Below are 16,441 nucleotides of genomic sequence, written 5' to 3' on the forward strand. Positions count from 1 at the left end.
GTTGCACCTCTAATGGAGTCACAAACACCCAATGCAAGAGGATAACTTTAGGAGAGGGAAGGATTTCGTCTAAGGCTTCCTAGAAACTCATAGGGACGAAATCTCCTAGCTAGGGGATCTATTTATAGTTGAGGCTATTAGGGTTTTAAGGTGGAAAACCTAACTGCCTTGCTTAGGCCCTAAGCAATCCTTGGAGCCCATCTAAAAAGCCCTTGGACGAAATCTTCTTTGACTCTCCATAGATATCGTCCAATCCCTTTCTATTAGGAATCCATAGCCCAACTAGCAACTATCAGATAATTGCAATATCAGTCCCCTTTATTTAATTAGTCTCTTTTGATCACCAAATTAATTTCCGATCAATACTAATTAAATAATATGATTTCCAAATAATATATTAATCTTGTAATATATTAATAAAACCATTTTGAGTACGAATTTATTATTTATATAATAAATTCTACTCTCTCTCCTCTTGTCATCCTATCAAGTTGCATGAGTGAAGGCAACCCAAAAGGACCATGCTCATAATCGGGTCAAGTACATACCAAAATAGTTATGGGCTTAGACACCTAATCCAACAGTCTCCCACTTGGATAGGTCTAATAACTATTTTGCAAGTATGACTTCAGGACCTGATTAGCAATTGTAGCTTTTTAAAAGCCGCTATCAACTCTGATCTTATCAGTAACGCGTCCTTTAGATAAGGGATCATATATTCCTCCATTCTAGATATCGTATGAACTGAGACATAGAGTTTAATCATACTCTCTGTTCATGTGTTGTTTCCCGATTTCCGATTTATGACGACTGACAACAGACTACAATTGAACACATCAACTTAGTCCAGGCTTGGCCAAGCGCTTTAGAGTGTCATCACTAAATCATCGAGGGCCCCACAGATATCGCTTTTATCCAAATTTGGGGAAAAGGAACGGATAAACTTCGACTCAAATGCTTGCTTGTACTTACTTATCAAATCACACACAACAATATGTATTATAACACCAAGTTACTGGTGCGTTTACATATGTCAATGTGCAACCGACTTGCAAACTACAACTCACACGTCTTGGTTTCAAGAATATAAGATATTATCGTCTCACTAATCACCCGTGATAAAATCCATGAAGTGATTCAAGTGAGTGTGGGTTTAATCCAATACTTAAATCTTATTTTAGGAGTACTCGTGAACACTGCAGCAGACTTTTGCTATGTTTAAACGCTTTAGACAATCTACAATCGGATTCATGACATTCTAGCTTCAATACCTACTTCCAAAGTATTTATCGACTATTGATGGTTTGAATAATCTAGTTATTCTGGAAGTCAAAACATGCGAAGTGAAACACAAGAACAATCGAAATCAATACGGTCTCAAAACTTTTGAGTATAAATAAAACACCTTTTATTTAATCGTCATATCGATTACACATTATTCATTGTATAATGTTTCGGATAATCAACTTATTACTTGAATTATAACAATAGTTGTCCCATGCTCCAAGCATGCACACTATGTTTACCTATGGTCCATACTTTGTGAAATAGACCAATTGAACATATTTCCAACGATACTCATTTCACAACTACTAATCCTTATCATAAGTGTAAGAATACCAAATACTTGCCACTATTAGAATATGTTAGATTCTAACATTTTATGCAACGATCCTTTCGTAATGTCACAGCACCAAAGCCACCACGACTTTGCCAATGATATTACAAAGTGCTCTATTGGAGATTGTTACAAGGCAATTCCATAGATATGAAGTCTCACGTTCAAAGTACATTCCTTTGAACATCCTTCTTGCATAAAAGTTTCTAATCTAGACATAGATTCTTGATATCCAGCTCCCATTTATGGAAACATTTCCATATTTTCCATATGACAACTCATTCTAAATAGAGTCCTATCTATTCATAATAATGTCAATATGGTCTATCCATTACTATACTTCTAACTGCCTACAAGGACCAACCCTTGGCGAACCTTAGATTGTCCTTGATAGTTGTTTAATTATTTTAGTCATTTCCGGTTCGAGTCCTTTTTCCCTCTTAATTCCCTAGGCATTTGGAAAGTTTAGAACAGTCGAATATTACAGCATATGCAATCGATCCTATACCAAAAACGATTCATGAAAAATGTGATACTTTACCAGTTTCTTGCTATAATATTGTCATATATGGAATTCTTTTAAGTTGAACCTTTTCAACATAACATCCATATATGTCCTTTGACTAAATTTGATTTAAATTTCTCCATCCAAGCTTTTAGATTTTGAAATGAAGTATAATATTCTCTCCCTTAATTACAACAAAACAACTTTTCAACCCTTGCAACTTTGCAAAGTGAAACTTTTGTTTTCTATAATTAATATTGCTCACTCGCAACACTTAAAATAATAATCATGCTCCCACTAACATGATAATTATATCCATATCAACATAACATTTATGCTCCCACTAGCTTTGACACGCATTTAGAAAGCAGTTGGACTTCTAGAAATCAATACTTATTGACTTCCAAAGTTCATATTTCTAATAGGATATGCTTCGATAAGCCTTTATCTAAGCTTCTCAAACTCATACACCTTTCCTTAGATAGCTCATGTGTATGTCTAAACTAATTCAAAACTTATAGCAATAAGTCCTAAATGTTTAGACTAATTGCCAAATCTCACAATTCGAACCATGAAGAGGGATGTCGTAATCATTATCGGATTTGAGAATGCAATTATCATAATTACTATTTCCTTAAAATCTTCCTAGTGAAAGAGTTTCCTCACAATCATTTTCATGAAGGAGAGAAACCTTATGACACTTAGATTTTATGGTGTATGTGTTCCTATCCATGTGAATTTATCATAACCATAATCATAAGATAATGTTTGTGACAAATCCAAACTCTTATGGACAGAACTTGTTCATTCTTAATTTCTTGCCATCAAGGGTCCCACCATTGCTTCCAAGTTATTTAGCAGCTCACCTGTAATATTCAATGCACTTTCATTGAACAAGGTGCTTGCAGTCAATTGAGAACTCGTAGAACTCATATGCATAAGTAACTTTACTGGAATGGCATAGAAACAAAATTGTGTCAACTAGTGATTAATAGCAGGTTTACTCTTGATTAGTTCTTGAAGTTTTTCAAGATCTTTAAGACTCCCACTGACCTCTTAACATATAAGATTCTTTTGTCAATAAACATTTCTTGTCAAACAAATATTCAAGAGTTAGTGCGGTTTCTTATCAAGATAAACACCTCACACAATTGGTCCTAGTTGGTCTTTGTCTTATCCAAGACATCACAACTTACCAATTTCAAATGTACAAGAGTAAGAAAAACATTTTTCTACTCCACATTTGATGATTGTGTTAAAACTTCTTAAGATGTGTCCCTCAAGTCACAATCTTAGAGTATGACTCTAAGACTCGATTTTGGAACGAAGTATGATTCACCTTTTGATTTAACCATTTCAACAATTGTTGATTCCTCTTCTTAGCCATACTAGTGTACTAAAGTGTCCTTAGAGGATCAATTGTGACACGGTTTCATAATCACTAAGTTAATCATAAAAACACGATACTTAAGTACTCTCCTATCTTTTCAAATTGGAGAAACTTTTATCTTTCTGCCTAATTGATTCTTCTTATTCGTTCTGCTATTCATTGAAACTTTTCCAATGATTCAGAATCATACTTAATCTTTTAAGCATAACCACATTTACTAAACTTTTTAGCAAATCATGACAAACAATCTTATCATTCTTTGTGGTGTATCTGACCAGTGCACAACATTGTGTACTAGATCCTTTAGTCCTTCACTTGAATCACATACTTATGTGAACAAGGAATTAGTCTTAATTTCCTAAATACGAAGGTTCTCATTCATCATACAATACCAGTTGCATGATTCCAAGTTTCTGTCCAATTGAAACTTGGGTGATGAGAATCATTCCTTATTTGGAAATTTCTGACACTACCACAAATAACATAACTAAGAATCACATCCACTTTCATTATTGCTAATAATAGAAACATACAAACATCAATTTTCACAAATGTCATTGCAAGGATATATAAATAAGACAAAATTTATTTTATTTATAAAAGTGTGGAAAAAACTTATCCTTACAATGCAATTACAAATAAAAACTATGTTACTAAACATTTCTAAGCAATCTATCCTAACTCTTAAACAACAGCTCAAAAATCCGATCTTCGAACCATGCGATCGAAATCCATTTCTTCGTGATCAGACTCAGCTCACTTCTTCCTTTAAGTATCCTTTTCTTTCTTTGATCCTATAAAACATCAAATTGCAATCTTATCACATCATGTATTAAGAATATCCAAATAGGAACTTAACGGAGTTGGATAGTGAATTTTACCTGAAGCAGAGTTATACATCTTGACTCTCCCATCCTTGCGATCCCTCAGGTAAACACGACAGCTTCACATCCAATGCCCCTTCTCTTGGCAGTAGAAGCAAACAGACTCTTTTGGAATAGCACATGGGACAATCTCAGATTCAGCCTTTCTCTTTACCATCCGGTCAAACGGTTTGACCTTGGCTGATCCCTTTCCATTAGGAAGAGAAGACCTTTATGGACTTCCAATGTTGCCATTGTCAATATCCATGGAAGTTTGGGAGGTTGATCTACCGGTCAAATTTGCTTTGCCAGTGCACCAAATCATTTCTAATTCAGCAGCAATAAGCAAATAGGTAAGATCAATGAGGGTCACGTCCTGGTCCATCATATAGTAATCTCTAACGAACTCACTATATGATTCGGGAAGTGATTGAAGAACCAAGTCAACAACCAACTTCCTTGAGACAACGACACCCAACATTCCCAACCTATCAATGTGTGACTTCATTTCTAAGACGTGTGCACACACAGACTTTCCATCTTCGTGTCTTTTTTCCAATAGGGCTTGAGTGACCTTGAACTTTTCAAGTCTTCGAACACGTGGGTCAGGGAAAATTATTGGAGGAGGTGGAGGAAGTGAAGCATGATTTCCTTTTCCACAATCCAATCGTGGAACATCATCTTCACGTGGAAAGCTTTTTCCAAGGGATTCAGGAAGACCATAGTTGTTAGATTTTGACATCTACAAAATGGGAGAAATTCAAGTTAGTTGATTCAATCCTTAATATAACACCCAAATGAAATATTAAGGCTAGTATCCAACACAATATTCTACAACTCAGAAGAGGGATGTCGTAATCCAGCTGCAGAATATTTGAAGGTAGGTAAATGACGATTACCAATTTCCACCATGAAAAACGAAAATGAAAATTAGGTTTTAAATTAACTGAAACTCCTATATCTTTTGAGATTCATTGAACTTTTCAATGAGATGTTTAATCTCGATTATGCCCTTCAAGTTTGTGAATGGGATGCCGATGATCACAAACAAGGTGTGGATAATCATGCAAATTAACTTAGTACTCTCGAAGATGTCTATCACCTAATCAATGCGCCGGTTAACCACACACGCTCCATTGATCTATGATAATCAACGAGCTAGCCATTGCCATCGTTCATTGGTCACATATTAGTGTGTTGGTTAACCACACATGCTCCACTAACGACCAACAAGGTGCAATGTGCAATTTCATGGATTAACACCAAATCCACATTTTTCCTAAGGTAACTAAGATTTGGGAATTTATAAAAGTGTTTAGTTACTTCGTATTTCATTATACTTATAAAGGAAGGTTGTGTCCTATCCTACCCGTTCGGCTAACGAACCTCCACTAGTCAAGAGTGCGGTGGGTAAGAGTGGATACCCAATGGCGGTCATTTTACAGGTCGCTTCCTTAAACACCCCTTATAGACCAGCTTCGTGAATGAGGCCTACTAACGGTAAGACTGACTCTTTACTTATACATATATAATATCAGACTTTTAATTTTATATAGTATAAGGGTGTATCTTACACTTTTAAAATACGAGGTGGTTTAATCAATTAATAAATTAGACTTTTAATTTGATTAAACTTAAACTGTATACTTATGGATTTATCAATTCTCTCTTTTAATTAAACACTTAATTAACTTAATAAAACCATAAGGGTGTAATTTGAACTTTTCAAAATACTAGGGTTTTAGAATTCAATATTTCAAAATTAATACCTTTTAATTAAATTTTAAATTCCAAAACTTGTGGACAAATTTTGAAACCTTTCAAAACATTAGGGTTTAATTATTTAAATTTCAAAAACTAAAACTTTTAAGTTCAAATTCAAACTATAAAGCCTAAAGGGTGTAAATTGAAATTTTTTCAAACTTACTAGGTCAAATATATGACTCATAATAATCCTATATTATCCATATTTAACCAAAACCATTAATTTTGATAAGGATAATCATTACAAACATAAAAAATCGATTTTAGGCAATAAAAACGAGTTTTGGTAATTATCTTTAACAAAATCTGCTCAAAAAATCAAAAATCCCGTCAACAACACCATGGACTCGCCGATTTCATGCTACTCGCCGAGTTCATGCTACTCACCGAGTCCACTGATGGACTCGCTGAGTTCATGCTACTCGTCGAGTCCACTGATAGACTTGCCGAGTCGGCTGCGTAGATAGCAAAAATTCGAATTTTTGATCCTTTGGCAGTTCACTTTTGCATCTATTCAACTAGAAAAACGACCTAGGCTCTGATACCACTGATGGATTATGAGCATAACATCAATCCTATGGTGTTCATGCAACCCTAATTGCTTTGATCTAGGTTTTTCTAATTAGAACATACAACATTGAATACCAAAGCAATAAACCCTAAAACTAGCATATAATTCGAAATTGGCATATGATTAGGGTTAGAAACATTACCTTGATTGTTATGTAGCAATAACAATCACAATCCTTCTTGATCTTGACTTCTGAAAACTTAGTGCCCTAAGTGTTGCACCTCTAATGGAGTCACAAACACCCAATGCAAGAGGATAACTTTAGGAGAGGGAAGGATTTCGTCTAAGGCTTCCTAGAAACTCATAGGGACGAAATCTCCTAGCTAGGGGATCTATTTATAGTTGAGGCTATTAGGGTTTTAAGGTGGAAACCCTAACTGCCTTGCTTAGGCCCTAAGCAATCCTTGGAGCCCATCTAAAAAGCCCTTGGATGAAATCTTCTTGGACTCTCCATAGATTTCGTCCAATCCCTTTCTATTAGGAATCCATAGCCCAACTAGCAACTATCAGATAATTGCAATATCAGTCCCCTTTATTTAATCAGTCTATTTTGATCACCAAATTAATTTCCGATCAATACTAATTAAATAGTATGATTTCCAAATAATATATTAATCTTGTAATATATTAATAAAACCATTTTGAGTACGAATTTATTATTCATATAATAAATTCTACTCTCTCTCTCTCCTCTTGTCATCCTATCAAGTTGCATGAGTGAAGGCAACCCAAAAGGACCATGCTCATAATCGGGTCAAGTACATACCAAAATAGTTATGGGCTTAGACACCTAATCCAACAGTCATACCATACATGATCAATCCTGTAGCCGGAGCATACGAAATCCGACTCATAGTATCTATCTCCTTTTCACCACTGGGACATTGATCCTTGCTCAACTTAACAACATGATGCATGGGTAAGTCTCCATTCTTTAAATTTTTCATATTGAACATTTTTAATATTTTATCTAAGTATGTACTCTGACTTAATCCTAGTAATCGTTCCTTCCTATTCCTGTATATTCTTATACCAAGAATATATGTAGCTTCTCCTAGATCATTCATAGCGACACATTTCCCAAGCCAAGACTTGACTTCTTGCAAGGTTGGAACATTATTTCATATTAGGAGTATGTCATCCACATACAGAAATGGAAAAGTTACAAAGCTCTCACTAGCTTTGACATACACGCAAGATTCATCTTCACTTCTAGATAATCTAAACTCTTTGACCTTTTCATGGAAGAAAAGATTCTAGCTACGAGATGCTTGTTTCAGTCCATAGATGGACTTCTCAAGCTTGCACTCCTTATTAGGAAATTTGGCATGCACAAAACCCTCTGGTTGAGCCATATAAACATCCTTATCCACTTTCCCATTAAGGAAAGTAGTTTTGACATCCATTTGCCATACTTCATAGTCATAGTGACCAGTTATAGCAAGCATTGCCCTAATTGACTTAATCTTGGCAACTGGTAAAAAGTCTCATCATAGTCAATCCCTTAGGTTTGAGTAAAGCCTTTTGCTACCAGCCTAGCTTTGTAAGTTTGTACATTACCATCCATGCCAGTCTTCTTCTTGAATATCCATTTACACCCACTGCCTCACGACCAGGTGCTTGATCAACCAAAGTCTACACTTGGTTATCATACATGGATTGGATCTCGCTATCCATTTCCTCTTTCCATTTAGCAGCCTCAGGGCATGCCTTTTCTTCCTTGTAGTTAGCAGGCTCATCCAAATTTACCAGTTATATGGAAACCATATAATGAATGTGACATGCTAACCCTACTGGACCGACGAATGGGAAACGAATTGTCAATGGGTTCAACAGTTTCATTCTCAGGTTGAGAGCTAGTATCGTCAAAAATTGCTTCATCGGATGACTCTTGAATCTCTTCAAGATCATTTATGCTTCCACTGCCCTCTTTGGAAATGAACCCTCTCTTGCAAAAGACTCTTCTTCGAGTTACACACACCACGTTGTCATTGGGTCTATAAAACAAGTATCCAAAGGATTTATGTGGATAACCGATGAATAAACACTTCTCGGCTTTGGGTTCAAGTTTGTCTGAGGTTTCTCACTTGAGGAGAACCTCACAACCCCAGACCTTGATATGTACGAGTGAGGGAGGTTTCACTACATTTCATGAGGTGTCTTAGCAACTTTCTTAGTTGGAACAAGATTGAGGATATGGGGGGCTATTTCTAAGGCATACCCCCAGAATGATATTAGAAGCGAAGATCGACTCATTATGGAATGAATCATATCAAGTAAGGTCTGATTATGCCTCTCAGCTACACCATTCAGTTGTGGTGTCCTAGGATGTGTTAATTGTGAAACAATTCCACATCCCTTCATATAGTCGTTAAACCTGATACTAAGATACTTACCACCTCTATCCGATCATAGCATCTTTATATTTTTGCCCAATTGGTTCTCTAGTTCGTTCTTAAACTCTTTGAACCTTTCAAAAGATTCCGATTTATGTTTGATCAAGTACATATAGTCATACCTACTATAATCGTTAGTAAATGTAACGTAGTAGCGATTTGTATCCTTTGTGGCAGATCTGAATGGTCCACACACATCCGTATGGATTAAGGCCAACAAATCTTCACCTCTTTCACATATGCCAGTGAAAGGTGAATTAGTCATCTTTCCCAACAAACAAGACTCGCATTTATCATCTGGTTTTAGGTCAAACGATTCCAACACTCCATCCTTTTGGAGTTGGGCCATACGTTTCTTGTTGATGTGCCCAAGACGACAATTCCATAGGCACGACTTGTCTTAACTATTAGAAGAACCAATATTATACACATTGTTGCCTAACTAATTCACACAAACAATAGTTTCATACACACCATCACAATGAAAAGCTTTGAAAATAAATGTACCATTAAAATATTCCCAATCCTGGTAACAGTCGATCTTCATTTGTTCCCCGTGATTAGGTTTAGCTTCCCATGCTCGACCTCTTCACTTTCCTCTAGTTCCTGCATATCAGAACAAATGTGGAAACCACATCCTGTATCAACAACCCAAGAATTTAAAATATTAGTATTATTGACTTGAATAGAATACGTACCAGAAGAATATACCCCCGCATTGGTCTTGGCATCTTTCACCTCTTGCAAGTACTTGGGGAAGCTTCTTCTCCAATGGCCCTTTTGGCTACAATGAAAGCACACGACTTCCATTGGATCAGCAACATGAAGGGTGTTGAAGTTGGGCTTTGCTTTTGTTCCAATGGGATCTCCATGATGGACCTTCCCTTTCCATTTGGATAAGGTAGGGGCCTTTCTCTTCTTCCTTTTTCTTTGTTGAATAGCCATGATAGGGGCACATGCAGAACTGTTGGAATGATACTTCTTCATTCCCGCTCCAGTCGTTTGCAACAGATTGTGAAGATCAATCAATGTAGTCTCTGTATTGTTCAAATGATAGGTCAATATGAATTGATCATGACTACTGGGCAGAGCGTGGAGGACCATGTCAATGGCAAGGTCCTTATCAAAGTTCACATTGAGCTTTTCCAATTTTTCTATATGCCTCTTCATTTTCTACACATGAGCGCACACAGATTCCCCTTCTTTCAGTTTGCACTCCATTAGGGACTTGACCACTTCATAACGCTCTTGTATCGCTTTCTTGTGGAACATTTAAGACAAGGCCATGTTAAGTTCATATGGCCAGTAATCCTCATAAGTTTTTTGGAGCTCAGGTGTCATAGTTGCAATCATAATGAAAGAGACATTCGTGGCATCGTCCACGTGTTGATCATAGTCAGCAATCTCCTCAGGAGTGGCAGTTTCTTTGTTTATTTCTGGAATTGGAGTAGTGAGAACATACTCTTTATTCTCATAGCGAAGCATCATCATCATATTCCTCATCCAGTCCATGTAATTTGGACCGACAAGCTTGTCCTTAGCAAGGACCGATAGTAGAGTGACATTGTGGCTTGATGGAGGAGGATGAAGAGGAAGTTCACCACTGGAATACATTTCTTTGAAATAAAGACAAGATTTTAGTTAGTTGATTCAATCCTTGATATTTTAACCCAAATTAATATTCAATGCTAGGATCCAATAATGCAATTTGAAATTAAGAAAAGGGATGTCGTAATCTAATCAAAAATTCATTTAAGGAAGGTAATGCATTTTACCAATTTCAATCTATATGAAAGTCCTAGATCATTTGAGATTCATTGAATCTTATCAATGACATGTTTACTATCGATTATGCTCTTCAATTTGTGACTGGGATGCTAAAGATCACAAATAAGATATGAATAACCATGCAAACCCGTTTGACAACCTCAATGTCTTTTATCAACTCAAATTAACGTGCCGGTAAACCACTCACGTTCCATTAATTAATGATAATTTTTTGAGTTATGCCATCATTTCAACTTTATAGTCCCTAATTAGTGTGTTGGTTAACCACACACGCTCCACTAACGACTGATAAAGATTGATATGTGTTTTCATGGATTAGCATACACTTTCACATTTTTCCTTAAAGTAATTAGAGTGGCAAATTTTGAAAAAGGTTCTATTAGTTTATAGCATTATACTTTTACTGTAATTATGTCCTATTGAACTCATTCTGCTTACGACCCTCCACCACACAAGAGAGCGGTGGGTAAGAATAGACACCCATTCAACGACCATTTTATAGGCCGATTCCTTATACCCTCTTTATAGCATGGTTTCGTGAATGAGGCATACTAGCGGTTCAACTGACTCATGTTATATATATACTATTAAACTCTTAATATATATAAGTATAAGGGTGTATTTTAAACATTTAAAATAAAGTTCATAAATTTATATTACCAATTTCGAAATTAATCTTTTTAATTAATCAAATAATTAAATTTAATTAAATCATTAGGATAATTCAAAGATTCTAGATATTAGGAGATCATATTACCAATTTAAATATTCATAGTTTATTCAATTAAAACAATATCTTTAAATGTAATTATCCTAATCTAGATCTTAATTATCTAAAAAAGAAATCGTTGAATAAGAGGTCCACCACGACGTGGCAGACTAGCTCCACGTCGTGGCATAAGAAAATTACGTGGATCAGACAGTTGGCCACGACATGTGTTTCTCTCAACAACATGGCAGAAGAGCCCACGACGTTGCGACGAAACAAAATGTTGATTTTGTTTTCTCCAATTGTTCAAGTTCAATTTATGCACATTCAATTGTTAGACAACCTAATGCTCTGATACCACTGATGGGTTTTACATGTAATAATGCAAAAAATATCTTAAAATCGTAAGGATACATGCAACCTAATTTTGGATCTATGGCATAACTCTATTGAAGCAACATACAATTGAACAAAAAAACTCTAATCCTAGGTGAAATCGAAATTCAGAACGTTAATTGCATACCTCTGATTTGTTGTTGTAAACAAACCCTTTGAACAATCCAATAGTCTCTTGAAAACTAGTTTCAATTGTGTGCAAGCCTCTAATGGTTCACACCCACAACACAAGAACCCTAGAAGATTTATGAGAAAGGGGTGAGGTAATAATTTCCGGCTATGATCTCTTAGAAAGCCTGGTCAAAAATTCCAAGTCTTAAAGTTGAATTTATAGCTGATTAGGAAACACCTAGAAACACTAATTTGAACATAAAATAATATTATTTCAAATAAGGTAATTATCTAGTTCCTTATTTATCCATATGAAGGCTTCCAGAAGACTCCAAGAGGAGCCGCAAAACTGTCTCATGCAGGAGGGTTCTAGAACTTGTCATATGCTCAACTTCTAAACAATTACAGCTATAGTCCTTCACCCATAATTAATTCCAAATTAATTCTGATTAATTATAACTATTTCTAATTAGTATATTAGTCATATAATATATTTATAAAATATTTACCTCTCTCTAAAATCAATCTGGACAATTTCTTAGTTATGAGGGCAACCCAAAAGGGCTTTACTTTTATTCATCAACATTATATCAATTTAGTTAGGACCTTAGGCAACTTAATCCAACACTTATAACCGGGTCGATTTCCAGATCGAATGTTTTTCAATTTGTAGTTTTCGGGTAAGAAACGATGTAACATCCCAAATTTTCAAGCCAAAAATTTCATTTTAAATTAAATAACTTATAAAAATCATTTCTCAAAACGTACCTAATAACATAACATTCTATAAACCATAGCAATTATGTTTCCGAAATCATATCATCAAGTAGTAATAAAATCAGAGTACAATCCCATGAATCGCAACATGCGGAAAACTGATGTGCGTGTGATGTGCAGCTACCGCGCCGGCTCCTTCCCCTTCGCTGAAGAGATACCTGAAACAAAAATAAAAATTGTAAGCACAAAGCTTAGTGAGTTCCCCCATCATACCACATACCATACAATCACATAGCATACATATTGTCGGGCAATTCTGGGGTGCCCGACCTACCCGGTCCGACCATTCTGGGGTGCCGACCTACCCATGTCAAGCCGTTCTGGGGTGCTGACCTACCCATGTCAAGCTATTCTGGGGTGTTGACCTACCCATGTCAAGCCATTCTGGGGTGCTGACCTACCCTTCGGTCCTAACAACCGAACTTGGGGACTAGTCCCCTCCTGCTACCACTATCACATATAACATATCAGGCTAACATATAACATATCAGGTAGTAGCAAACCAGACAATTATCACAAAGAGAATTATCTCGACTATAATCAACTACTAGTGGGTCGGCCTTAGTGCCTTAGACCTACTTCTACTGGAAGGTAACTCACCTCGATGTCGTGTAATATCTGCACAGTCCTTGGCACGGGAATCAACTCGTCGCTACTCCTCAATCCCTTGAATGAGATGGAAATAAATCAAAACCTCTGGATCTACTAGTCTTCTCTTGATCTTCCAAGCTTCCTTCTCTTCTTCAAACTTCAAACCACCACAAAACACACAAAAATGACTTAAGATCACTCAAACAAGGTTAGGGTTTCAATCTAGGGCTTCTCTGAGTTGGGAGGGGTGATGGAGGCTGGTTTGGGACGAGATAAAGTGTTTAAATAGGGTGCAAACCCTAAATATTAGAGTTTTGTCCAGACAGCTCCTACTCGTCGAGTCGGTCCCCCGACTCGTCGAGTAGATCACTAAAACCTCCGCATAATGTCGAATCTACTCGACGAGTTGGGCCTCCAACTCGCCGAGTCCCAGAGTAGAATACCAAAATACTTGAATTTAAATACGTACCAGGAACCGAACTGAACCCGAAAAACATTAGTAAAACCGGACAGGACCGATATATATATATATATATATATATATATATATATATATATATATATATATATATATATATATATATATATATATATATATATATATATATATATATATATATGAAAATGTCGTATATATAAAACAGCCTTTTTCAATTATAAGTTTTTTGAAATATATTACAATGTTTCAAATTTTTAGTATGTATTTGATTTTTTATATGAATTTGATATATAAATATTAAACTTCACATTATGATTAAGTAATGTAATTTAATATATAACAGGATATTATAAATATTAAATATTACATTTAAATAAACAAACCGTCAACCCCACCCACCTCACCTTACCTTAAATACCCCACTATTTTTTCCTATTTAAATAATAGTCTTTTTAGGTAAGATAGGGACCAAACGCGTAACAAAAACAAACAGCAGGGACCAAGCGCGTAACAAAAAACAAACAGTAGGGACTTTCCGAGTTAAAAAAATAAGTTAGGGACCAAACACGCAAATTACCCCAAACCATAGGGACCATTCGTGTAATTTACTCTTAAAAAAGTGATACGAGAGAGATCATCTTTTTTATTTTTTTCATGTAACGCCTCACTGTGTGGAAAATTTTATGGCCCAAATGATATTTCTACTCATTGTAATGAGATATAAGCTCCACGCATCCTAACGTGAATATTTAAATATTAAAAAGGTGATAGATAATATGTTAATCAATAATTTGGTATCTTCATACTTATATCTTAAGAAATTTTGGTTAGTTCAAGCGACTTAAATATTCAAATCGTGATGGAATTATAAATCTTTAACTTTTTTAAGAGAGACAATGCATTATGCATGTTATTAAGTTCTTAATTTAAAAGTAAAGTCAATAAACAGTATTCGAAACTTTAGAGGCTATTACGTAAAAGTTTAGTAAGTAACAAAACAATTGAATTAAATAATATTTTTTGGAAAATAAGAAAAAAAATCAATTATCTTAGATTAAAAAAAACTCAAATCGTGGAGAGGGTGGGTCTTAACTCTGTCCACACTCGCTCTACATCCTTACAACAACATTGACCTTTTTCTGGTTGTCATCAACGAGTTTGGTAGCAGGAGCATCATGATTGGTATCAACATGGTGGATAGTGTCATATGCTTGACAGTGAGTTAGAAAGAGTGCTCTCCAAAAGTTATAATCAAGTCGATCGAGGTTAAGAAACATTAGTAAGAAACAACAAGGTGAAGATGGGTGTTGGGAGAAGAACAATAGGGTTTCGGTGAAGGGTTGTCTCCCATTAGAAAGAAACATTCAGAACATTTTTAGTATTTGCTTGTATCAAACCCAAACTCATCATTTGCCTCAAAATCATTGTTGGGCAAAAGAAATTCCACATTTTAGGGGTTGGCCACTTGTGACTTTACTGGTTGATACTTCATAATTACGAAGAAGATCTACAAAACCAATATTTATAGGCACCCTTGTTTGTTCTTGGTGTAATTTTTCAATTTCAACAAGAACTTGCCCACAATAATTTTGTCTCTCGGCTAAATAATACATCACGTCTAAACTTGAATCATTTATAACACATGCAATATTATTTCTGCCACAAAATTAGTAGCATAATGAGATATTCAACTTATAGGCTATTTTGTCAACTTCAACATGTGCATAAACTAAATCTTTAAATCCTTCAAAACTCATTTTATGCCTAACAATATTTGAAGCAGTCAATGTTGATTGATCACCCTTTATGAATCCAATTTCATATTCAATATTACCACCCTAATATAAGTTTATCAGAAATTGACAATCTAGAACCATCATGATAATATATACGAAAATGTCACTGCCTAATAATTCATAAAATATAATAAATACATTATTATGCCATACAGAATATTTAAAATAAAATATATGCAGAGATTCTTAGACAATAATATATACCTTATAACTAAAATGATGAAGAAACCTTGATTAGTGATGATGAAAATGTGGATGAAAGTTGAAACGATTGATAATGTAGACTTGAGGAGAGAATGTTGAACAATTGTTAAAGAAGTATGAAATGAAAATGAATTCAGAAACCTGGATTTATAGTGTAAAATATGAAATTAAAATGATATGATATGACCGTTCATATTGTCACTTTTTCTTATTAGTGATATAAATAGTGTTTTGCAGAGACTGATTTGTTTTTTTTTTCTTTTACAAATATTCTTTACTTTTCTACTAAAATGACAGCATAATGTTTCTGATTACATAATTTATTTTTATATTTTTATCAATAAATGAATTACATTGTTAAATATTAAGGATAGAAAATAAATATATTTTAAGGTAAAAGATAGATAAATAGTCATATAGTTTATATATTTTAAGGGTTAAAATTGAAAATTTATATTAGAAAGTAGAAACTCTTAAGAATTATTTACATGTTATAATTGAAAGTTTTATATAACTTGAAGGT

General features: G+C 34.9%; 1 long non-coding RNA gene across 2 annotated transcripts; it reads right to left on the minus strand.

Moving 5' to 3' along the window:
- Positions 1 to 12,925: 12,925 nt before the first annotated feature.
- On the minus strand, positions 12,926 to 16,005 carry LOC145105603 (uncharacterized). 2 transcript variants are annotated; one of them, XR_013707371.1, is made up of 4 exons: positions 15,919 to 16,005; positions 13,489 to 13,636; positions 13,109 to 13,338; positions 12,926 to 13,046 (listed from the first exon to the last, which is right to left on the minus strand). It is a non-coding gene; the product is annotated as an uncharacterized LOC145105603 (long non-coding RNA). The 2 variants fall into 2 exon arrangements; XR_013707369.1 differs by having other exon boundaries at positions 12,926 to 13,338.
- Between the last annotated feature and the right edge of the window lie 436 nt (positions 16,006 to 16,441).

Source organism: Lactuca virosa, chromosome 1, assembly GCF_052849685.1.
Source record: "Lactuca virosa cultivar CGN04683 chromosome 1, Lactuca_virosa_CGN04683_v6, whole genome shotgun sequence".
NCBI lineage: Eukaryota > Viridiplantae > Streptophyta > Magnoliopsida > Asterales > Asteraceae > Lactuca > Lactuca virosa.